Source organism: Elaeis guineensis, chromosome 11 (assembly GCF_000442705.2).
Source record: "Elaeis guineensis isolate ETL-2024a chromosome 11, EG11, whole genome shotgun sequence".
Lineage (NCBI taxonomy): Eukaryota > Viridiplantae > Streptophyta > Magnoliopsida > Arecales > Arecaceae > Elaeis > Elaeis guineensis.
The window spans coordinates 26,549,315-26,574,449 of record NC_026003.2 but is presented as its reverse complement, the minus strand read 5'-3'; the positions used below and the strand labels follow the sequence as shown (position 1 = coordinate 26,574,449).

Sequence of the window (25,135 nt, the reverse complement as noted above, 5' to 3'; positions counted from 1 at the left end):
CTCCACTTCCTCCATGCGCCATAAACTATCCCCATGCCCACTTGATTTTGGATGCCACAAATATCCCACGCCCCACTCTCTTTTTAGCATGTAAGGTTCATATTGAACTCTCTCTTTTCCATGTGATATGGGGCACAAAAGAAGAAAGGATGGTCGGCACAAAAATATTCTAGAGTCCAAGGGAGTTTGGACTCTTATCTTTTATCTAAACTCTATCTCCAATTTCTATTTAAACCTAGCACCATAATGGTGGAAACTAAGGGCTGATGTGATCAAGTTTTTGATGCCAAAAAAGAGAGGAGTGTGCATGAAAAATTCTAGGGAGAGAGGGCATGGCATGATGGTCCAAAGCGTGAGGTAAGTTGGTTGCTCTTATATTAGATGTATGTCCTAGATGCCAATACGGCTGACACATTATAATAAATCTAGGATATAATTTTATACTTAATATATTGATTTGATTAATAAAAAGATAAATTTATTCTTCATTCAAATATGATGTGTCTTTGAATTGTCCACAGAATTAACTTTCGATAATATTCTCAAAGTGTTGAGAATTAGAGACATGTATTTAATTCCTAAATGCTCTTGATCATAGGATCATTATGAGGATGGTGATGATTCAGATAGACCAATGCACAGATCACTTCTTTCAGGATAGATGAGTCTCTAGTCTATAGTGTAAAGATACTGGGCGACGAGTGTGGGTAGTTGTTAGAGAATAATTAGTACTGAGCGTAACCATACGAGAGATCACTTAGATTTTTACTCGATCGTCAGTGATTGTCTCGATGCTATAGTTGTGTGAATGATCTTTTAATTTGAGATGGTATTACTACTTATAGTGAGACTGTTGGAGTTTGACTGACACATAAATATGGGTCTTAGTGAGTCCTTGTAGTGAATGTTGGTGACAGTTGGTCCACTGTAGGATAGGGTGTGCATCAAGATAGGATCTATCGACTTTGATAGAAAGAATTAGTCCTATAGCATTTGGGAAGCTAAGTTGGAGAATCTGTGGCCATAATAGTATGATTGATGGAAAGGAGTTTCATAAAAATTATAATTAGACTTGAGCTGATCGAATCTATCATATGACTGATATTGTAGTTTGACGATTTATCCATGACCTGCCATCCAGTCGGGACTTACGATAGAGAGACTGAATCACACGTTAACTACATCTTGAAGTTTATTTTTGGTTCTACTAGATTGTTACTGCATACTGCTAGGTGTTACTAGTGGATTGTGAGAGCTCACTAGGATTATTCAAGATCAACAATCTTTGATGAGTCAGAGCGAAATTGTTCCGACCCATTGAAAAGAGTTTCAATGATACTTTGATAGAGGTCATTATATATCTCACTATCAAATAGAATTGAATCTATGGGGTCACATAATAAAGAGATTAGGCTTGAAATTAGCAATTGGATTTATGAAGTATCAATTGGGTTTAGAGAAATCCGATTGGGTTCAAAGTAACCTTGCGAGCACATGGTTGGACCCAATTTTTTTCTTTATATTTAGATTTTTTATTTGATAAGATAACTCAAACATAATTATCTACTAATAACCTAAATGAATTAGATTCATTGGACTTCAATTGTTGCATGTCTAAGGTTTTAGATCAATTGAATTAAGGGTGTAAGTCCTTAATTAATATTCCTTGATAATTTAGTTGGGGCGCCACCTTGATTGGATCAAGTTGGACATGTCCCATCTTTAGAGGGCATGTAGACCCTTTATGGGGCATCCCTTGGGTGCACTTTGGGGTATGTTTATGTGGATGCAAGGGCTCCAAGAGTTGGCACCTAAAAGGATTCCTAAAAAAGGTTGAATAACTTAAGTTATTAGGAAACCTAATGCAAGTAGGACTTGTATTATGAAATTGAATAAGATTCAATTCTTATGTCTACTTAAAGAGACATCTACTATAATCCCTAGGTATCTAAACCAGCAACCTACATGCCACAAAGGAACCCCCCATGCCCTCTCTTCTCCTTCCCCTCTCTTCTCCCTTGTGTGTCCCACACGCCCCTTGCTTGGGCATCCCACCTCTTCATGCCCACAAGGGCCTTGGGCATCTACCTCCTTTGCTGGTTTTTAGTCCCTGGTAGCAGCATAAATTAAGGAAGAAAAGGCAAGAGAAGAAGAGAAAAAGAGAAGAATAAGATCAAGGAAAGAGATTAAAGAGTAGATTGCGATTCAGGCTTCATTCAGATTCACAGACTGAATTTTTTTAGAAAAAAAAATTTAATCTTAAGAGACTATTTTAGACTGATCCTGAGTGCATACCTATAGAGTTCAGATATTTGCACGGATAAGAAAAAGCCTCTTTTCTTCCAGATCTAGATTTAAAGATAAAAATTGAGAAATAGGTATATGATTCGATCACATGTTAAATTTCAGCATATGTACAATTTCAGTATATGAAGTAAATTTTTATGGTTTATATTTTTATGCATGCATGATATAAATTAAAAATATTTTAATCTACTATTCTACTGTAGTATTTAAAAAAATAAAATTTTAAAATACATATGCATGCCTTTACATACGAATTCTAACAGTGGTATCAGAGCCACGGATTTCATATGCAAGAAATTGACAAACATATTTTGAAAAAAGTTTCAAAATCTGATTTCTTCTTGATACATGAGATGTATAGATAATTTTTTAAATCTAAAATTTTATTTTATATTTGATTTTGGAATATATAATTGATATGTTAAAGCATGCATAGATCTGAATTTTGATCTAAAATAGTTTCTAGTTAATCTTCACATGATATGTAGATGCATGCATAAACCTGAAATTTTATATGATCTGATTTATGATTTATGTATAAGATATATGATTGTATGTTTAGGTCATAAAATTACTTTCAATATGATTCATGATTAGTATATCAGATATATGACATCATGTTGTTGATTTGAATTTTATTTAGATTTGAATTTTACATGCATATATGAGATATATGTTTGTATGTTAAATCTAAAAATTAATTTTAATGATTTAAAACTTGCCTTATATGCAAAGAATTTAGATTTGAAATTTAATTTTGGAATCTAAAATTTATGTTTGAGCATGAAGGTTTTGGTTATGGAAAAATCAAAAATTAGGTCAGGTAATAGGATTGCATCTAGGGTTTTTGATTTGAATCATATGGGTTTAATTTGATTAAGTAATTGATCAAACTGAGTCAAGTATTGATTAGGGTTAGATCAATTAAGTTATATGATCATACAATTATTGTTGATCAAATCGTTTGAATTCTATATGTAAAATCGATTAACCTAAGGATCTAATTTGGCTTATTGGTTTGAGCCCGATTCGCTTGAGGTAACCTATTTGAATCAATTGACCTATTGGTGTCTAAAGCAAGTAATTAAGATATGGTTATTTAATTAGTTTTGTTAGCTGATCTGACCAATTTATTGGTGTCTAAGAAAAATAACGAGGAACCTCCATCGATCTCCACTTACCTGACCAATTTGGAAAATTGAGTCTTGAATAAGGTTGCTTAGAGATTTGGTTTAGCCCATGCCAACTAGATCAGTCATATGATGACTGATTAGATGAGACCTAAACCTAAATCTCTCTATAAATATTAAGTCCATAGGTCTTCCACCATTGTAGATGTGTGGGCATGCTACTGGTATTGATTATTCTCGACTGGTTATAATGGTTCAGTTGCACCAAAATATGCAACTACTCTATTAGCAAAGAGTTACTCCAAGGTAAGGATAGCATTGGGCCCAATAACTGTTAGGTGAAGGACCCAATGACGACCTTGCACCTGCTTGTGAATGGTGGGTCGGGCTTAACTAAGGAGTGTGGTCAATAACTGTTAGGTGAGTCCACATGACTTAGAGACCAAGTTGCTGCAATATGCTTAAAGAAGTATCTGGGCAAAAAGTTATCCACGCATCAGTGTACATGTTATCAATAACTGTTAGGTGAGGTGCATGGCATCAGTCATCGGTAGGACTGCAACACTCACTAGGAATCCTTTGCGCATTAGGATTTTGTTTCTCACTCGAAGAGTGGAGGGATCCGAAAAATTAGTGAGATCATTGTTTGCATCTTAAAGTCCCTAGAAGTAACTATAACATTAAAGTATAAAAGTCTAATTTGAATCTCTACTCTCGCAGTTATATAATGTCAGCCTCAAATCCTCTAGCTTGCATCCTTGAAACCAATCATTTGATCAAAACTAATTACAAAGACTGGCTCAAAAATCTCAGGATTGTCCTGACCTCAAAATAATTAGGTCATGTACTTGATCAGAAATCCATAGTATTACCAAACCATCCTACTACTGAGCAAAGAGCTGCTTTTGAAAAGTGGACGAATGAAGATAGTCGAGTCAAGTACTATGTGCTGGCATCTATGTCAAACGAGTTGTAAAGCCAGCATGAGCATATGCCTACTGTCAGGGCTATGATCACTCACCTACAAGAGTTGTATGGTGAGTAGAGCTGTACTGCATGCTTCGAAGTGTCCAAAAGATTCTTTAACTTGAAGATGCACGAAGGACAGTCGATTCATGAGCACTGTATGATAGTGATCAAAGACATTAAGGAGCTTGGGAAGCTTGAGCTTGAAATGCAAAAAGAATTATAGATGGATTTGATCCTTCAATCTCTTACGAGTTCATATAATTAATTTATTATAAATTTTTATATGAACAAGCTTGATTGCACTATACCCGAACTGGTCAACATGTTGGTCACTATGAAAAGAACCTTGAAGAGTTCAAGGGGCATTGTTCTCGCTGTAGAGCATTTTTTCTAAGACAAAGTCTACTGGGAAGAAGAAGACAAAATCTGCTAAGAAGCAAAAGAAAAAGGGCAAGCCAAAGAAAGAAGTTCCTAAGAAGGTCAAAGCAAAGAAAAAATATTTCTACTATGATGTTGAAGGCCATTGGAGGAGGAACTGTCTACTTTATCTAGAGAGCCTAAAGATCAAAAAGGATGATAAACCTTCGGAAGGTATGCTCGTAATTGAATCTAACCTTACAATTTCTTTTACTTCTAGTTGGGTATTAGACTCTGGTTCGAGTGCTCATATATGTACTTAAATATTGGGTCTAATAAAAAGTAGGAGGTTAAGAAAAAGTGATATGATCCTTCGGATCAACAATGGAGCAAAAGTTACTGCAGAGGCTGTTGGCACTTATCCTCTTTGATTACCATATGATTTTAGATTAGATTTAAAAGACTATTATTTTATTTCTGTAGCTAGTCGAAATTTGATTTTCGTGTCTGTGCTAGCACAGGAAGGTTTTAAAATTAATTTTAATAAAAATTTTATTTTATTTATTTACGAAATAAATTGGTTGCATGAGGTCTTTTAATTGACAATCTATATCACTTGCATGTTGATGCGAATGTGAATTTAAATGAGTAAATAGTAAGTGTCATAGGTCGAAAAAGATCCAGAGATGAAATTAACCAGAAGTACTTGTGGCATAATAGACTAGGCTATATTGGAGAAGATAGAATAAACAAACTGAAAAAGGATGGGATCCTTGGCTCTCATATTCCAGAGTCATATCCAGCTTGTGAATCTTGCCTTTGAGAAAAAATGATCAAGTTATCCTTTGTAGGACATGGAGAAAAGGCCATTGAGTTACTTATCCTGGTACACACCGATATGTGCAGGGCTATTTGATATGCAGGCCAGAGGTGGTTATAGCTACTTCATTATCTTTACCAATGATCTGTCTAGGTATGGATATGTGTATTTGATGAAACATAAATTTGAAGCTTTTAAAAAGTTCAAGAAATTTAGAAATGAAGTAGAAAAATAAACAGACAAACCCATTAAGGTTCTTCTATCTGATTGAGGAGGTGAATACCTTAGTTGGAAATTTTTGTGATATCTTAAGAAAAATGGCATAGTCTCTCAATGGACTCCTTTCGAAACACCTTAGCTCAACGAGATATCTGAAAGGAGAAACAGGATCCTATTAGATATAGTTAGGTCCATGATGAGCTTCACTAATCTATCCTTATAGCTTTGGAGACATGCATTATTAAGCACCATTCACTTATTGAATAGGGTTCCATTAAAGTCTGTTCCTACCACACCGTATGAGATATGGTACGGTAAGAAGTCGAGTCTATGTTATCTTATGACTTGAGGATGTCCAGCCTATGTCAAGAAACAGATGACTGATAAACTAGAGGATAGATCTATAATAGCTCATTTTATAGGATATCCAAAAGAATCCATGGGATACTACTACTTTCTATAAGATCACAATGTGATTGTGAGTCGAAATGCCATATTCTTAAAAAAATAGTTTATCCAGGATGATGGCAGTGGGAGGTTAGTTGAGCTCAAAGAGAAGGTTTTTGAAGAGCAAAGAGCTATAGATCCTCAAGAACCCATTATTCAAGAGTCAGTAGTTGACATTGCTCCACCACCTCTTAGATCTAGCAGGGTCTCCCGACCTCCTGAAAGGTATATGGGTATGCTTACAGAGAAAGTATAGAAAATATTTCTTATGGGAGATAGGGGTCATGGTGATGATCCTAATACCTTTGACGAGGTGATGTTTGACATCGATTTCAAAAAATGGTTAGATGCAATGATGTAAAAAATTGACTTGATACACTCGAACTAAGTTTGGACCTTAGTGGATCCACCTGAGGGTATTGTACCCATTGGGTGTAAGTGGATCTACAAAAGAAAAATAGCTACTGATGGTAAGGTAGAGACCTATAAAGCTAGGCTTATAGCAAAAGGTTATAGTTAGCATGAGGACATTAACTATTAAGAAACCTTCTCGTCTGTAGTCATGCTGAAATCCATCCACACTCTGTTTACTATTGCAGCTTATTTTGATTATGAAATCTGGCAGATGGATGTAAAAACTACTTTTCTGAATAGATATCTTGAGGAAGATATCTATATAGAGCAGTCTTTGGATTTCACATCTGGTGATGGTGATCATAGAGTCTGCAAGCTGTAAAGGTTCATATACGGATTAAAGCAAGCTTCTCAGAATTATTATTTTAATGATGCGATCAAATTGATTGATTTTATCAAAAATGAAGAGGAACCATGTGTATATTGTTGGAAAATTATCCTAAAGCCAATCATCTAGGTTGTAGATGATTATGTTCCATACAAGTATACGAATTATAAAATGATAAATATTATCTGATAGATTCATCATAAGGAATATATCTTCTAAAATAGAACTCATATGTTATGATGAAGTCCTTAGAACTACTTCCAAAATAATAAAGAAAGATTTATCATATGGTTCTTAAATTCTGCTTGTGATCAAATGATACAATTGTCACAAGAACAATAATTATATCGAGTATAGGTCATTATATGCCATATTAATTGGTTGTCCTCTTAACCAAGATGTATGGTGACACGGGTGTGGCATATGGGTGAAATGTAGGAGTACATTTTACTGAGCATAACCACCTTTGGAGCACTCTGCTGTCAAGGGCTACTCTAATGGCATATGGGTATATGTGTCCCTCGGATCAGAGGCTGTCTCAATGACTTGCAACCAACTCACTGTGCTTTGGTACCGGACTACCCGAACTTCTAATTCGGTGATGGAAGATTTTTGGTACAGTCAAGTACTTGTAAAGTCTGAGTGTGAGTCAAGACGGGATTGACCGCTCTAAGTAAAATTGAAGATGATGCATCATTGTGTTTCAATTTAGTAAAACTTTAGCCAAAGTAGTTCTAGTGAGGAGTCACAGAATTTTTGAGGTTGAGACATAATGTGGACTACTCTTTTTGGGTTGACAGTTTAACCCAAAATCATCCTTGAGTATCAAGTGTCAAAGGGAGGAATTATATGGTAACTATATCTACATGGATTTTAGAGTGTTGCTAGGCATACATTCGGCCTATCCGAATGTCGAGTCCCATTGCTAGATGGTTACATCGATTAATCTAAGAATTATTCTTTTGCTACTGATTTAGGTTCAAACCTATGGGGTCACACACATAGAAGTACCTGTTTGATCAACTGGCTGATCGATGATTATGAATCGTTGAAGGGTCTAATTATCAATTTGATTGATGATTAATCCTATGCAAAAGTTGCAATAAATATTTACTAATGGTTAGTAAATTAGAAGAATAATTAATTAACAATATGATTATTAATTGGCTTATTTTGATAGAGCAATAGAGAATGGATTATATCTAATTGAATTGGATTCAATTAGATTGGATTTGGATTAATTGGATGCAGTCCTATTGAATAACAGGACTTATTCTAATTGATCTTAGGGATGCATGAATATGAAATTATTTTATATAGGCTTGGATTGGATCTAACCCTATTGGATATTAGGCTTTGATTTGATCAAATATCATTTGAAAATAGACTTGATTGGATCAAGCTCTATTATTAAAAAACTTTCCTGATATCCATTAAGAATCAATTCCTGAATCAATGAGGTTTTAATCTAACTAATTTTCAATTGGATTGGATCTTAATTGGGCTAGGATCTAATTAGTTAGTTTATTATAACTAATTCCTAAATTGGTTAGAATTGGATCCAAAAATTTGTTAGAAGTTGAAAAAGATCTTGAGTCTTATTTAGAATAGGACTTAACCAACTTGACAACCCATGTGATATAAAATCCTCCATGCCTCCACACCTCTCTTCAGGTGGAAAATCTCTCATGCCCTTTTTTTGTGCACATTCTCCTCTCTTTCATGAAGAACAAGGTGCATCCCTCCCCTCTTTCTTGTCGCCCAAAAGGAAAAGAAAAGAGAAGGGGGCATCCAATTGTTGGATGCCTCATATCTCAATCATCTGGTCTCTCCTCTTCTCCTCCCTTCTTGAAAGGTTTTTGAAATCTTTTCTTGCTGATTTTTAGGCATCAAAAAAAAGCTTCTCTGCAGGTTATACAACAGAAAATTGGAGAAGAAAAGTTCTTCCCAAAGAGACAAATTCAAAAAAAAAATGGATCTTCTTTCTATGCGCAGTCTTGAAGAGGAAAGAGTTCTTCTTCCAGATTTTTTTTAATTTTTTTAAAATAAAAATTATATTAGATCTAATTTTTAATATGAAAATTTGGAGAAAAAATATCAAAAAAATTTGGTTAGGCATTTGGGGCTTCTTGAAGTTCTAGATTAAGGAAGAAGATGGATCTTCTTTCTTGTGTGCAGCCTTGAAAAAGAAAGAGTTTTTTTTCTATTTTTTTTATTTTTTTAAAATAAAAATTAGATTAGATATAATTTTTAATATAAAAATTTAGAAAAAAATATTAAAAAAATTTGGTTGGGCGTTTGGAGATCTTTAGAGTTCTAGATCAGGAAGAAAAATGGTGAAGAAGAGAGAAGAACGGTTCTTCTCTTGGATCCCCTTTTGGATTTTTTTAGATCTCAAAATTTTATGTAATTTTTAGTTTGAAAAATTGAATTAGATTTGATTTTTATTATAAAAAATTAGAGAAGAAAAATTCTTCTTAAGGGCATGAAAGGAAGAGAGAAATGTTCTCTCTTGTGCATGGAAAATTGAGAAGAAAGCATTCTTCTCTTGATCTCTATTATAGAGATCAGATGCATGAATCCAAGAAGAAAAGGAGAGGATCTCTTTATTCTTCAGATGCATGGATACTTGTAGAGGTCGAACGCATGTGCGGCTACCAAGCATCATCAAGAATCATCTATCATAGATTTCGATTGCAGTGATCTACTATCCATGCTTAGATATGAGATTTTGATCTCAATTAATTTTTTATATAATCTAAATATGAATTAGATTTGATCTAATTATATTTAGATATATTTTATACTTACTGAATTTTAAATTTTAGATGTGTATACATACATATTAGTTTATGTCATAGATCCTATATGGTGACTTAGATTTGATCTATGCATGTATTATAGATTAAATTATATAATCTATGTATATTTTACTATAAAATTTTAAAAATACATGCACATCATCCACCACACTTTCTTCAAATGGTATCAAAATGAAGATTCATTATGACATGAACATATATAAATGTAGAGTTGAAATCTAGATTTAGCAATGCATGAGATGATTATGATCTGATTTTGAATTTGATTTAATATAAAATCAAATCTAATACAATTTTAGATTTGATCTAAATTTTTACATATATAATATATAAATTAGATTAGATGTTCTGAGTAGCAAAGTACTCGGATTGGATAATCATCAGGCCGTCCGATCATAAGAGCAAGTAGAATTACATGATCCTCTCTTCTCATTCAATGGGATGCTCTTCATGGCGTGTAAGGGTGCCACTATGAGGTCCCACGAAGAAGAGAGTGAAAAGAGAAAATTTACTTTTTTGCAAAATTCTAGATCTTGAAATCCTAGGTGTTGTTGTATGTGATACAAGTTGTGAAGAAACTAGTTACATCTAATTTTGATTAATCAAAATTGCTTTGATTGAAAATCATGAAAATTTAGATTTGATCTAAAAAAATTTATGATATAATATAAAATATTTATATAAGAAATTATTTGATAACCTTAACCCATATTGATGCTATACTTAATTAAGAATTAAAAAATATATTTTAGATCTAGAATTATGATTAAAGATCTAATGATATTGCATAAAATATTGGGCATGGATTAGCTCAAATCAGGTCCTTTTAATTGGATTAGACCTAAGATTAGAATCAAAGACTTAATGGATTAAAAAGAGTAGTTGATCCAATCTAACCAATAGTTGATTTAGATTCGATCAAAGATACTTTAGATCAAAAATAATAGTTCTAGTTGATTGAGTCTATGTCTTTAATTAAATCAAATGGATCGTGATTCAGGCTCAAAGATTGAGCCTGAGTCATTAGGCTAATTAGATCACTAAGTGACTCAAGTTGACTCATGTTGTTAAGATTAATCAGTATGACTGATTTAAGTATCTTAGATCGACTTGTCTCTAATTTTTCTCATGACTTGGTAAAGTCAGTGGGAGGATCTACGATATGTCGGTTAGACCCACTAATCACTAGTCCTTTTCATAACTTGATGAAGTCAGTGGGAGGATTTATGACTTGTAGGTCGACTGATGTCCTCTAAAATATATTAACCAAATCCTTTAAATTATTAGATCCATAAAATGAGTTAGTTATGGGGATAACTAGATCATAGCCTCCTATTAAGGTGCGTGATAATGAGTCCAATATTTCAAATAGGCATTAGAGGCACCACATGCCTAGTATCTATTACGTATTGGAATTATCATCTATTATATGACTATCTTATTGTACCTTCAGATCAATGCTCAGGTTGGCCGAGCCACACTCGGGCCTAGACATCTATTTTGTTGGATGCACTTGATATTGTCTAGTTAATAGTTGGACCTAATCAGGATTTTCAATGGAGGTGCCACACACCTGCTGAAGGGATACCTGAGGCAAAATTTGATTGCTAGAATTTGTTTAGAGAAATAATTAGTTATGAACCTACCCATGGATGCACTAAGATTGGTCGAGCCACACTCGGGCCTGAATGCAGTCTGTGTGGATTCTAGTACCCATTAAGAAATTAAAGTAATTCTTCGGATTGAAGGTAGAGGCTCCCAATTCGTATAAAATAGTGGGAGAATCTTTAGACTAAAGTCCAAGTCTTTAGGTTTAAAATAATTCATATACTAAAGGTCAATTATTCTCTTTTCAAAAATGGCTAAAAAATTATCGTTCTGTTCATTATTAGATAGTGACAACATTATCAGACCTAACTTCGATAGCCAGCATTGGAAGTTGAATATAGTTTTTGAGCAAATTAATCAAAAAATCTTAGGCTAACCCAAACAGGCTTAAAAGAGAAATCAGCAAATGGTTGCTGATCAAGATAGTTATATGATAATTCTTTAAAGTTTCTCTATTGATAATTTTACTATCGGGGTATAGGATACTGATAGTATAAGTTATATTTGCAAATAGTTATAAAAGACTTGAGGATAGTATAAAATTTGAAAATGGCAAGAGAGTCCTGAATGCAAGACATGGAAGTCTGTTCCAGTCTTAACATTAGAAATCATCGAGCTTGTTCTCAATCTTGAAGGTATCATTTTTAGTGATTGTCACTATTGTCCAATTTTATTGATGATGTTAATAAATATAATTATTATAATATCATTATGAATGATACTACAATAATGAGTGGATAATTAAAAATGACATAATTAACTCATAACCATAGCCTGTTAGTGTAATGTACATATTTAACTAGCACCCTAGATTAGATAATATCACTAAAGCCTGCTTTTGGCATAGTTGACTTAGTCACCTTTTATTAGAAAGGGTGAATGAGCCAGCAATATTCTGAGTTTGATACATATTGATGTATTTGCATTCATGAATATTAGTGCAGGAAGAGGGCTTTACTACATTAACATCTTCGATGACCTATCTTGGCATAGGTGCATCTTGCTTATGAAGCACAAATCCGAGTCAATTGAAATGTTCAAATGATTTTGTAATGAGGTAGAAAAATGAATTACAAAGAGTATTAGAATTCATCGATTTGACTGATGAAGTGAATACCTTTACAGTAAGTTTTGACATGTCTTACAAAAAATTAGAATCTCTCTTAATAGACCTCTCTTGAGATATCACTATTTAAAAAGATATCTGAAAAGGAGAATTGAATCTTGTTAGATATGGTTCGATCCACTATGGGATTTGCTGGTCTGCCTGAGGTCATGTTTTAGAGACTACTTGATATGTGCTCAAGAACATTCCAAACAAATCGATCACCAAAACTCCATATGAGATATGGATTTGGATAATTCGATACTCTCTTACCTTAGGATTTGGGGTATCAAATTTGTGTGAAATATTTTCAAATCGATTAGCTTGAATTTTGATCTGATAAATATTATTTAAGGATATTTCTTCTACCTTCTTGATGGACATGAGATGTTCATGAATCTTAAGGTATTCCTTTTGGAAAAGAAATTTCTTGGTGAAGGAGCTGATGCCGTTAAGAGCAAGCTTGGTGAAGCTTTATAGGTAGAAGAACCAACTTTGACACACACCAACAGAAGCAAAGTTGATTAGATCAAATTTGAAATTCGATGTAAAGACATCCTTGAATAGATATAGTAGAGTACCGTATCAGCCAAACAGATACTTCAATTTCTAGATTTGAGATGGAGATTTGATCTTCCATACGGATGCAATATAGGGATCTAATATTGAGAAGTGGCTTGGAGCTATTAAATCTGAAATAAAATTCATAAAGATCAATGATGTATGGGCATTCATTGGTTCACCTGAAGGGGTAAGACCCATAAGGTGTGAGTGAATTTTAGATGGATAAGAGGTGCAGATGGAAAGGTGGAGACCTATTAATTCTATCTAATTGCTAAATAATTTCATCGAAGTTATAGTGTTGACTATGACGAGACTATTTTCTTATGGCAATCTTCAGGTCCATTCAGATTGAATCAAGCTTCTCAGAGTTAGAATATATATTTTGAATATATGACTTCGTTAAGAATGAAGTAGAATCCTGTATAAACAAATGGGCTAATAGTTCTGTAAAACCATTCTTTGTGCTATTTGGATGAAATTTTTTTAATCAGAAATGATATCTCTACATTGCAAAGAATAAAAGCTTGGTTGTCATCTCTGTTCTCCATAAAGATTTGGAAGGTTATGAGAACCATCTTTAAATATTTATGAAATACTAAGGACCAATGGCTCACTTATAGAGAATCTGACTTAAAACTTGTGAAATATTGATTCTAATTTTTAGTCAGATGGGAATGACAAAGTTATGTTAGATTATGTTTTCATCCTAAAAAGATGAGCGATATGCTGAAAAAGTTTCATGCAATAGTTAGTAGCCAATTTTAATTGCGATACAGAGTTCTTTACAGCATTTGATGCTAGTAAAGAAGTTGTTTGGTTATAAAAGTTCATCAACGAGCATGAAGTGGCATCCTCCACTGATGGTCCAGTGTTTCTATATTGACAGCAGTACTGGAGCTATAGCTCAAGCTGAAAAATTGATGTTCCATCTAAGAATCAAATATTTTCTGCATTACAATCAACTTGTTCGATAAGATCGAAATAAAGTCGACCTTAAGAAGATCGACTAAAAGGAGAACTTGACCGACCCATTGACTAGAGCAATCGGATTTAATGAGTTCAATGATTTAAAATAAAAGATGGGTATTTAATACCGATCTGATTGGCTTTAGTCCAAGTGGAAGTTGTTGAAAAATGTATCCTAAAACCAATCATCTAGGTTGTAGATAATTGTGTTTCATACAAGTATATGAATTATAAAATGATAAATGTTATCTGGCAGATTCATCATAAGAAATACATCTTCTAAAATAGAACTCATATATTATGATGAAGTCCTTAGAACTACTTCTAAAATGATAAAGAAAGATTTATCATGTGGTTCTTAAAACTTGCTTATGATTAAATGATACAATTATCACAAGGACAATAATTGTATCGAGTATAGATCATTGTATGCTATATTAGTTGGTTGTCTTCTTAATCAAGATGTGTGGTGATATGGGTATGACATATGGGTAATATGTAAGAGTACAATTCACTGAGCGTGACCACCTTCGTAGCACTCTGCTGTCAAGGGCTGCTCTAATGGGATATGGGTATATGTGTTCCTCGGACCTGAGGTTGTCTCGATGACTTACGAGCAACTCACTGTGCTTTGGTGCCAGACTACTCAAATTTTTAATTCAGTGATGAAAGATTTTTAGGTACAGTCAGATACATATGAAGTCTGAGTGTGAGTCAAGATGGGATTAACCGCACCAAGTAAAATTAGAGATGATGCATCATTGTATTTCAATTCAGCAAAATTTTGATCAAAGTAGTCCTAGTGAGGAGTCACAAGATTTTTAAGGATGAGATACAATGTGGATCACTCTTCTTGGGTTGACAGTTTAATCCAAAGTTATCCTTGAGCATCAAGTGTCAAAGGAAGGAATTATACGGTAATTATATCCACATGGATTTTAGAGTGTTGCTAGGCATACATTTGGCCTATTCAAACATCGGATTCCATTGCTAGATGGTTACATTAACTAGTATAAAAGTTATTCCTGTACTATTGACTTTGGTTCGAACCTATGAGATCACACACATAGAAGTACCTATCTGATCAAATGGCTGATCGACGATTATGAATTGTTGAAGGATTTAATTATCAATTTGATTGATGATTAATCTTATGTAAAGATTGTAATAAATATTTACTAATGGTTAGTAAATTAGAAAAATAATTAATTAATAATATGATTATTAATTGGCTAATTTAATTGAGCAATGGAGATTGGATTAGATCTAATTGAATTAGATTCAGTTAAATTGGATTTGGATTAATTGGATGCAGTCTTATTGAATAACAGGGCTTATTCTAATTGATCATAGGGATGCATGAATATGAAATTATTTTATATAGGCTTAGATAGGATCTAACCCTATTGGATAATAGGTTTTGATTTGATCAAATATCATTTGAAAATAGGCTTGATTGGATCAAGCCCTATAATTAAAAAACTTCCCTGATATCCATTAAGAATCAATTTCTGAATCAATAGGATTTTAATCTAACTATTTTCTAATTAGATTGGGTCCTAATTGGACTAGGATCTAATTAGTTAGTTGGTTATAACTAATTCTCAAATTGGTTAGGATTGGATCCAAGAATTAGTTAAAAGTTGAAAAAGATCTTGAGTCCTATTTAGAATAGGACTTAACCAACTTGACAACCCATGTGATATAAAATCCTCCATGCCTCCACACCTCACTTCACATGGAAAATTTCTCATGCCCTTTTTTTGTGCACCTTCTCCTCTCTTCCATGAAGAACAAAGTGCATCCCTCCCCTTTTTCTTGTCGCCCAAAAGGAAAAGAAAAGAGAAGGGGGAGTCCAAGAGTTGGCTGCCCCATATCTCAATCATCTGGTCTCTCCTCTTCTCCTTCCTTCTTGAAAATTTTTTGAAATCTTTTCTTATTGATTTTTGGGCATCAAAAACAAACTTCTCTGCTGGTTATACAATAGAAAATTAGAGAAGAAAAATTCTTTCCAAAGAGAGAAAAATCAAGGAAGAAGATGGATTTCTTTCTTATGCGCAGCCTTGAAGAAGAAAGAGTTCTTCTTTCAGATTTTTTTTAATTTTTTTAAAAATAAAAATTAGATTAGATTTAATTTTTAATATAAAAATTTTAAGAAAAAATACTAAAAAATCTGATTGGGCATTTGGGGCTTCTTGAAGTTCTAGATTAAAGAAGAAGATGAATCTTCTTTCTTGTGTGCAGCCTTGAAGAAGAAAGAGTTCTTCTTCTAAATTTTTTTAATTTTTTTAAAAATAAAAATTAAATTAGATCTATTTTTAATATAAAAATTTAGAGAAAAAATATCAAAAAAATCTAGTTAGGCATTTGGAGATCTTTAGAGTTCTAAATCAAGAAGAAAAAGAGAGAAGAAGAGAAAAGAATGGTTCTTTTCTTGGATCCCTCTTTTGGAATTTTTTAGATCTTAAGATTTTATATAATTTTTAGTATAAAAAATTAGATTAGATCTGATTTTCATCATAAAAAATCAGAGAAGAAAAATTCTTCTTAAGGACATGAAAGGAAGAGAGAAAGGATATTTAGATATATTTTGTACTTGCTGAATTTTAGATTTTAGATGTGTATACATACATATTAGTTTATGTCATAGATCCTGTATGGTGACTTAGATTTGATCTATGCATGCATTATAGATTAAATTATTGAATCTATGTATATTCCATTGTAAAATTTTGAAAATGCATGCACATCACCCACCATGCTTTCTTTTATATATAAAAGGATCAGTGGAAGCACAATAATATTCCACATATTGTATGTGGATGATATTCTCCTCATTAAGAATGATATTCCCATGCTGACCATGGTCAAAAGTGTTGGGATGCATAGGCAATTTCATGTATGTATTTCAAAATTTTTTTAAAAAAATTACAACAGAAGATAATTGATTAATATAATTAATCTAATATGTATATGATCTAATCATCAAATCAACTGACTTTAAATTTATGACATATTATGTTACTTATAAAATCTAAAAAATACTGAAGATAAAATCAGCATGCATGCATGTGAGCAGTAGATCACATCTACTTCTAATCTGAGTTTAAAACTCGATACTTGAGTGTAGGTCGACGATCACCGCTATTGAGTGACATAGTAGAGAGGATCCTTACTGGTTGTTCACAGCCATACATATGTCCAGCCTCTACAAAAATCTCCTCAAAGTCCCGATCTGATCGGTCTTCTCGAGAGTGCTTGCTTGCATGAAGACCTTCTTCTTGACTGATCTGAATTCTTTCTTCAAATTTTTAAAATATTTTTAGACATTATAGATAAATTTCTGGAGGAGATGAAGAGGTAGAAAAAAGATAAAGAAGAAAATAATTTTTTTCTAATTTATTCTCTCTTCCCAAACCCTTAGACCAAAAATCTAAAATTCAGATTTTTACGCACACCTCTAGAGAGAGGACACTCTTCTTTATTTTTTCACATCATGAACCATGCCCAAACTTCTACAATATGAAGAGATCTCTTTTGGTATCTTACACACATAAAAGAAACTATAAAAGCCCCTTTTATAGGCATGAAAGGAGGTGGGGTGAAGAGTCCTAGTGATCATAGACTCTTATAGGATTCCACCTCCCTTCACAAGTCCACATCCCAAAACATATCAAAAAAATATGAGACATCTCTTCTCATAATTTTTTGTAGTAAATCAGTTCTCCAGCTGATCTTTTACAAAAAATTTCTTTAAAATATTATATATATAAGGAGAAAGAAATTTATTGGCATGGAGAGGTTGATCTGGATGAGAATAGATTTTTCTGATAAGGAATATTTTAAAATATAATTTTAGAATCTTTCTTTTATCAAAATCAAATTAGATTTGATTGTGAGATAGAGAAAGGAAGGCACTCTTTGGTGTGAAAAAATCTCATACAAAACAATTTTGTGTGTGGAGATATATGGCGTACAAACTGGGTTGGTGTAGGGAGAAGAGTCATATTCCAATAAGGACTCTTAATTTCCTTATTTGAATCTATTGGTGCAGAATTCTGCCGAAATCGGAGTTACCGAAGTCGAGATGACCACGACCGCTGTTGGGACCTGTAAGAAAAGTCTAAATCGGAGTTGGGGGTGCTCCGACAAGACCCTCCGATGCTCAAGTCAGTACTCTGCTTCAACAGAAATGGAGTGCTCGAGTGAGAATTTTAGCAGAGTTTTGGGATAGAGTTTTTGAGCTTAGAGAAGAACGTATCTGGGGGTCTTTTTTTATAGACGGAGAGCGTAACAGATTGACAGCAACATCTGTAACTGCCTGGTAGTGGGCTATTCAGAGCCGCACGGAGTTTGTTACGGAGAGTAGTGGCATCAGGGGTCGTTCAGGGCCACATGGAGTTTGTTACGGAGAGTGGAGTGGTGTCCATTATCGTGACTTGCCAGAGAGTAGTGGAGCCTGAAGAGTGGAGCGGTGTCCGTTGTTGTGACTTACCAGAGAGTAGTGGAGCCACACGGAATCTGTTGCAGAGAGTGGAGCAGGGTAGTGGCCATTGTCGTGACTTGCTAGAGAGTTCAGATCTGTCGGCTAGAGCTCGACTGGGATATCTAATGGAGCGAAATGGCTCTCTATCCCATCGATCTGGGAGAAGCTCGGATGTCTCCGAAGCTACTGACGAGTCTACTGTTGTCGGATACCTTAGGTGCTGATACTACAGGTGGGAGTCATCTGCTGTAGAAGCTTGGATGGAGACTTTTCATTGGTGAAGCCTGGTAGGAGTTCGATTACTAGAGAAGTCTATCTGAGATTCGTCTGATGTGGAAGCTCGTCTGAAGATGATCCATCAGAGAAGTCCGATTTCATGAAGGATCTAGTGGAGGGTCGGCCGACGATGGACTTCGGATGGCGTTGGGGAGGTTCGACAGACATCGAAGGCGATCGATCGTTGTAGGAATCCAGCTGCCGGAGTTCGTCCGTCATAGAAGCTCATCCGATATCCATCCGCTATGAAAGTTCGGTCGGAGTCTGGTTCTTATAGAAGGCTGAAAGGAGACCGCTTATTGTAGAAGCTCGGTCGAAGATCGATTGTCGTGGGAGCTCGGAGTAGCGACCTGGCTGGTGGGTCCTGTCCCATTGTAGAAACTCGTCTGGGACCCGACTATGAAGAAGCTTGACTGAAGTCTACCTGTAATAGAAGTTCGAAAGAAATATGTTTATAGTAGAGGCCCGAATGGAATTTGCTTACAGTAGATATCCAGGGTAGACCACCCGTTGTAGGAGTTCGGAGTAGACCGCTCATAGTAGGAGTTTGGCTCTCGCAGGAGCTCGGTTGGAATCCTGAAGGCGGTCGACCACCGTAAAAACTTGGATGGAGTCTGATTACTGTAGAAATCTCATTGTCGAAGAAGCTCGGATATTGGCAAGTTCGGAAGAAGTTCAGAGAATAGTTGATCACTGTAGAAGGTCGGCTGATAGCGAGGCCTAGAGAGCCTTTGGAGCGGCCCGATAGATGGATGGAGAAGCTCATTGTCGGAGAAGTCCGGAAGAAGTTCAGAGAATAGTTGATCACTGTAGAAGGTCGACTGATAGCGAGGCCTAGAGAGCCTTTGGAGCGGCCTGGTAGATTGATGGAGAAGCTCATTGTTGGAGAAGTCTGGAAGCTCGAACGGTTGAGGGGGTTCAGAGAGACGCCACATAAGGTCGGAAGCAGGAAAAGCCCTGGAAGGGTCGGTCTTTTACGAACTTCGATTGGGGGGTATTTTATACCCAACACCAGTCCCCCTACTTCCGAGTTTGGGTTCTGAATGAAGGAAGTACAGAGAAATTCTCACGATCAAAGTTGCCCCCCTCGATTTTCGCACTCGGTGGTTGCCAGATATTTTGACGTTCGGCACGCTAGTACTGGAGCCCCTTCGAAAAAGATTTTTTTTTTTAGAATTCTCGCTGGAGTGCTGCCCTAGGTACGAAGCAATAATGGTTTTACCAACTATCGGCCACCTCCAGCCACCTGCCACAGTGAGTGGGCCACATGGCGGTTATAGACTGGCTAGAGGAGTCCTGCAGTCATTATTGCACCAGACCCCGTCGCCTATTTAAACCCACCTCCCCCCTCCAGGGATCTCACTTTGCACGAAAGTTCCTTCGGTCCCTTCTTCATTGTCGATATGGACGCAGATGCAGTTTGGATGTCAGCCAAGAGTCTCAAAGCTCACAAGAGGGAAGGCGCTGCAGCTTCTGGGTTGACGAAAAAGATGAGGGTAGAAGAGACAGATCCGACTGCATTTCGCCTTGATCACCCAGAGCCCACGTTTGTGACACATCTTCGGGCGTGAGTACTTCCCGATCCTGTGAAGGGGGGAAGCCAAAGGGGGACTGGAAGGAGAAGTCAGAAAGAAGGGGAAACCCGATCTCGGGAAGAAGGTCATGCCTGCCGCCATTGTGAGGCAGCGAAAGTGATGCGTAGTCGTTGATAGCACCAAAAATAACTCTACTCACTACGTAGGTAGGATGAGTCGAGATCGTATCCTCAGGGACCTTGGGCTAAGTTGAGATTGCAAAATAAAAGAAAAAAATATTATTTTTGATTTAGAAAATAAATTATCTTAAAATTGATGTAATTAGAAAATAAAGAGCTCGGAAGTTTTGAATTAATTTTGCACTAGTAGAGTTGTATCTCTTTTTTTTAATTAAATAGATGTGATTAATCTTAGAAAAAATACCTGCCTTTCCTCGGCACGCCCCGTACCCGTAGATCACAGTGCATCTCCAGAAAGTACTAGGTAAACAACTCTTTTTTCCTCGGCATGCCCCGTATCTGTAGATCATGATGCATCTCCAGAAAGTAAAAATTATTCCTAATATTAATCTAACAGGAAAGCATAAATAAAAGTATATGAAAGAGAGCAAATAAAGAACTCATGATGATTTAAATAAAAAGCATAATCTTTATTGCGTATAAAGAAATACAGGAAAGTTTGTGTATAAAGAAATACAGGAAAGTTTAGAACAATAAACCATCTCTGTGTCGTTACAAAATTTCTTCTCCACTCCCGAGACTGCTAGCCTACTGCTCATGAAGTAGTCCCTTTCTATTCCTCTATGCAAGGCTCTAGAAGAATTTTTGGGCTCCCCCTTCAATGGGAGTACAAAAGTCTTTTTATAGATGTTAGGAGAGAGGAGTTTTACATGATTTTTCGATGTGGGACTAAAGAAAATACAAATCTTTTCTCTCAAAATATTTCTAAATATTAATTTTTTTCTTTAATAAGCATCTGTTTGACCGCCATCAAAAACTCCCTGCGAACCCGTCTGCCGCGCGCCCACACCCATGCGATGCCGCACCCGTGCCCGTGCTCACGCCCACGCCGTGTCCGCCTTGCGTCCACACGCTCACGCGCGCGCACTCGCACACCCACTCATGCGCCCAGGAGTATTCCACGTGAAACAATTTTTTCGTATTCCAAAAAGAAACTTTTGTTTCTTCACAATGACATCTATATCCTTTTGGATTCCTTGCATAGTATCTTCATTTTCTATAATACCATATGCATTCTTCTTTTATTTTAATTTTATTTTAAGTCCAAATTTCTTCAAACTTGAGTCTTTTTGATCTATGAATCGGACTCTTTATATCGACGATCATCTTTTCTGTAAAACATAAAAAGAAGCATCAAATTTTTAATAAATAAAATAAATTAAATATAATTTTTTACTTTAAATGACTTAAATTAAGTGTTTATCACACCCCCCAACTTGAATTTTGCTCGTCCTCGAGTAAAATAGATATATCAGCATTGTGTACCGACTCGATCTTGAATCAAAATTAGGTTAGGCATCCCAAAAGGTAGATGATACTTGGTCAGACCATTAAAGAGATATTTCATTGGATTATCAATTTGACCCAATTAGTGGCTGAGTATTAACTAAAGAAATTTCAGAGCTTTTCTTTCACCAACTCCCCACTTTACTCTTTAAATTCTCTAACTTAATGGGAAAGAGGTTTATTATCTTCTTGCAATTTAGTCCCCTTAATATATATATATATATATATATATATATATATATATATAATATATATATTTTTTTTTTTTTAAACATTGCCTATCTTTTTATGCGAACCACAACGCTTACTTAGGCGAAAGGGCCCGGTTACTCAGCAGAAAACCAATGTTATTTTTTTTTTTTTTTAAATAAATTTTATGGAGAATTTTTGCATACCTCGATCTTTCCACCCAATTTCTCATGAAGCAGATTCTTTATAGAGATTAGTAAGAAGAGGGTTGTAGAATCACTCCTAAAATTTGGTCTAGTCTAAACCCTACCATTCATTGGGTTTTCTTAATAATTTATTCCTCAGTATCTCTAAAATTATCTTGACCATTTAATCATTCATTTATTAGGATGTCTAATTGACTCTCAATCAAAATAAAATTTGGATACACAAAACTAATTATTTCTGACCATACTCGAGGATTTGATTAATTTTCTTCCCCCCCCCCAACTTAATCTACATTGTCCCCAATGGAGTAGGAAAGCAAAGAAAATAAAAGGAGAGAGTGCACCTGGGATCATTTTACTTCGGAAGGTGAAGATAGCTTCATTGATTAATAGACTCTTGTTCTAAATTCCTGTAGCTGCAGTAAAGTAAAATATGAAATCATTGCATTGCCTCCCAACAAGCGCTAAGTTTTATGTCTTCAGCCAGACATCAAGTTTATTGACAGACTCTTCCATACAGAGCAGTCCTTTATTCTTAAAAAAAATAAAGATCAGTTAAAATAAAATAAAAGAAATTTGGGTTGCCTCCCAAAAAGTGCTAAGTTTAACATCTTCAGCCAGACGTCATATGCAATAAAACCAACAAAAGGTGGGCAATGGCTCATACTTGATTGTCCATGGAGGAGTGGTTTTATCGTGTGGTGTATTCAACAAGGTGTTAACTTCTTTCATATATCCCTCAAAGTCATACACTCCAAAGTGAGCCAAGCAAGTACCTAAGGTGTCTGGTGCTAGAATTATGGGTGTTGCATCTTCTATAATGTCTTCTAGTGTATCTACTTCGAAGAAACTATCCATTGATGGTCCTTGGGAAGCACCAAACACATTCAGTCTCAGTTTCTTATTCCCAAACGATACGTCCATGACTCCTATCCTACAATTAATGCATGCATTTGCCGTAGCTAGGAAGGGTCATCCTAAGATAATGGGAATTTATCTGGGGTTGCCACTTAGTTTTATGTCGAGAACCAAAAAATCAACTGGAAAGTAAAATTCATCTACCTTGACCAAGACATCCTCAAGCATTCCATGTGGTTCCTTCATTGATCTGTCGGCTAATTGCAGTGTGACTGATGTGGGTTTCAGTTCTCCGAATCTAAAAAATTCATACATCAAACTAGGTAAAAGATTCACACTTGCCCCTAAGTCCAGAAGAGCTTTTTCAATGTGATAATCTCCTATAACACAGGAAATGATGGGGGCTCCTAGGTCCTTAAGCTTTGGAGAAGTGGCATGCTGGATGACAGAACTAGCCTGTTCAGTGAGGCATACTTTCTTTGGGATTTGTGATCTAGATTTACATTTTTGGGTATACAAATCCTTCAAAAATTTGGCATAAGCAGGGACCTGTTTGATTGCGTCTAGAAGGGAAAGATTAATTTGGACTTGCTTAAACAATTCCAACATCTCATCGAGTTTTCCTCCCTTCTTATCTGCAGGAATAGGGGCTTTCAGGGCATCCAAAAATGGGGCTTTAGGCAAGTAAGATGATTCCAGGCAGTTGGTTCCTTCTCTATTTTTAGGTCCTCCTTGTTCTTGGGTGATTTCGCTTTGGTTAGAGGTTTAGGGTCAGTCTCATTGGTTTTACTAGTGTGTTCAATGACCTTCCCACTTCTCAGAGTCATGATTGATTTGGCATGTTCAGAAAAAGCTTCTGGGGTATTAGAACTCTTAATCACAAATTGCCCTCTTGGGTTGCTCTCGGGTTGGCTAAGTAATTTTTCTCCTTCTCTCCTACTGAATGCAGTCGCTAGTTGACCTATTTGGGTCTCTAGCTTAGCAATGGATTGTGTGTGAGAGTTAAAGATCTGAGTGTTGACTTCTAATCGTTCTAGTGCTTTCAAAATTTTTTCCTCAAAAGCTGAGCTGTGACTAGTAGTAGACAGTTGAGGAGCATTTTGAAATTGATGGTATGGTCCATGCTTATATGTTGGGTCCTGATATTGAGGTTGAGGTGCGACAGGACCAACCACTGGTTGTGGTCTCCAAGAAAAATTTAGATGGTTTCTCCAATCGGGGTTATAAGTGCTCGAATATGGATCATTTTTTGGTCTGCGAGCTTGTTGGACTTGAGCTTGTTGAACCTGCTCATGCACAAGCTCAGGAAATTGAGGTGCAGCTAGGCATTCACTAACAAAATGGTTCGGACTTGCACACAATGCACAAACTTCTTGGATTGGGTTAGGTGGAATCGGGGATTGTCCAGTATTTAGAAGACGATCTAATTTTTGGGATAGTTCATCTACCTTATGATGGATATCTATGGCATTTCCTACTTCATATATTCCACCTCTGTTTGGGTTTAACATGGGTTTATCTCTAATAGAGGCAGACATATGATGTAATAAATTTTCACTTAAAATTTCAAACAGTTGCCATGCCTCATCCTCACTTTTCAGCATGAATGTCCCACCGCATGATGCATCGACTATTTGTCGATGTCTTTCAGAGAGCCCATCATAAAAATATTGGATTAACTGCCACTTGGGTATAGCATGGTAGGGATATTTTCTAATAAGGTCCTTTAATCTCTCCCATGTTTCATGAAATATTTCTTCATCTAATTGGGAAAAACTAGTTATGGCTTTCCTTATTTGATTAGTTTTTCCTATGAGAAAATATTTCTTGAGAAACTCTCCTTGCAACTGGTCCCAGGTTGATATAGTCATGGAATCCAAAGTATGTAGCAGTATTTGGCTTTGTCCTTAAGTGAAAAAGGGAATAATTTTAACCTAAGAGCATCATCGGAGAAGTTGTGAATTTTGACAATTGAGCATATCTCAAGAAATTCTTCAAGATGT

At 35.4% G+C, this 25,135-nt stretch overlaps 1 non-coding gene across 1 annotated transcript; it reads left to right on the top strand.

Moving 5' to 3' along the window:
* The first annotated feature begins 24,824 nt into the window (after positions 1-24,824).
* LOC140852707 (small nucleolar RNA R71) lies at positions 24,825-24,930 on the top strand. Its single transcript, XR_012135609.1, has one exon. It is a non-coding gene; the product is annotated as a small nucleolar RNA R71 (small nucleolar RNA).
* The last annotated feature ends 205 nt before the right edge of the window (positions 24,931-25,135 follow it).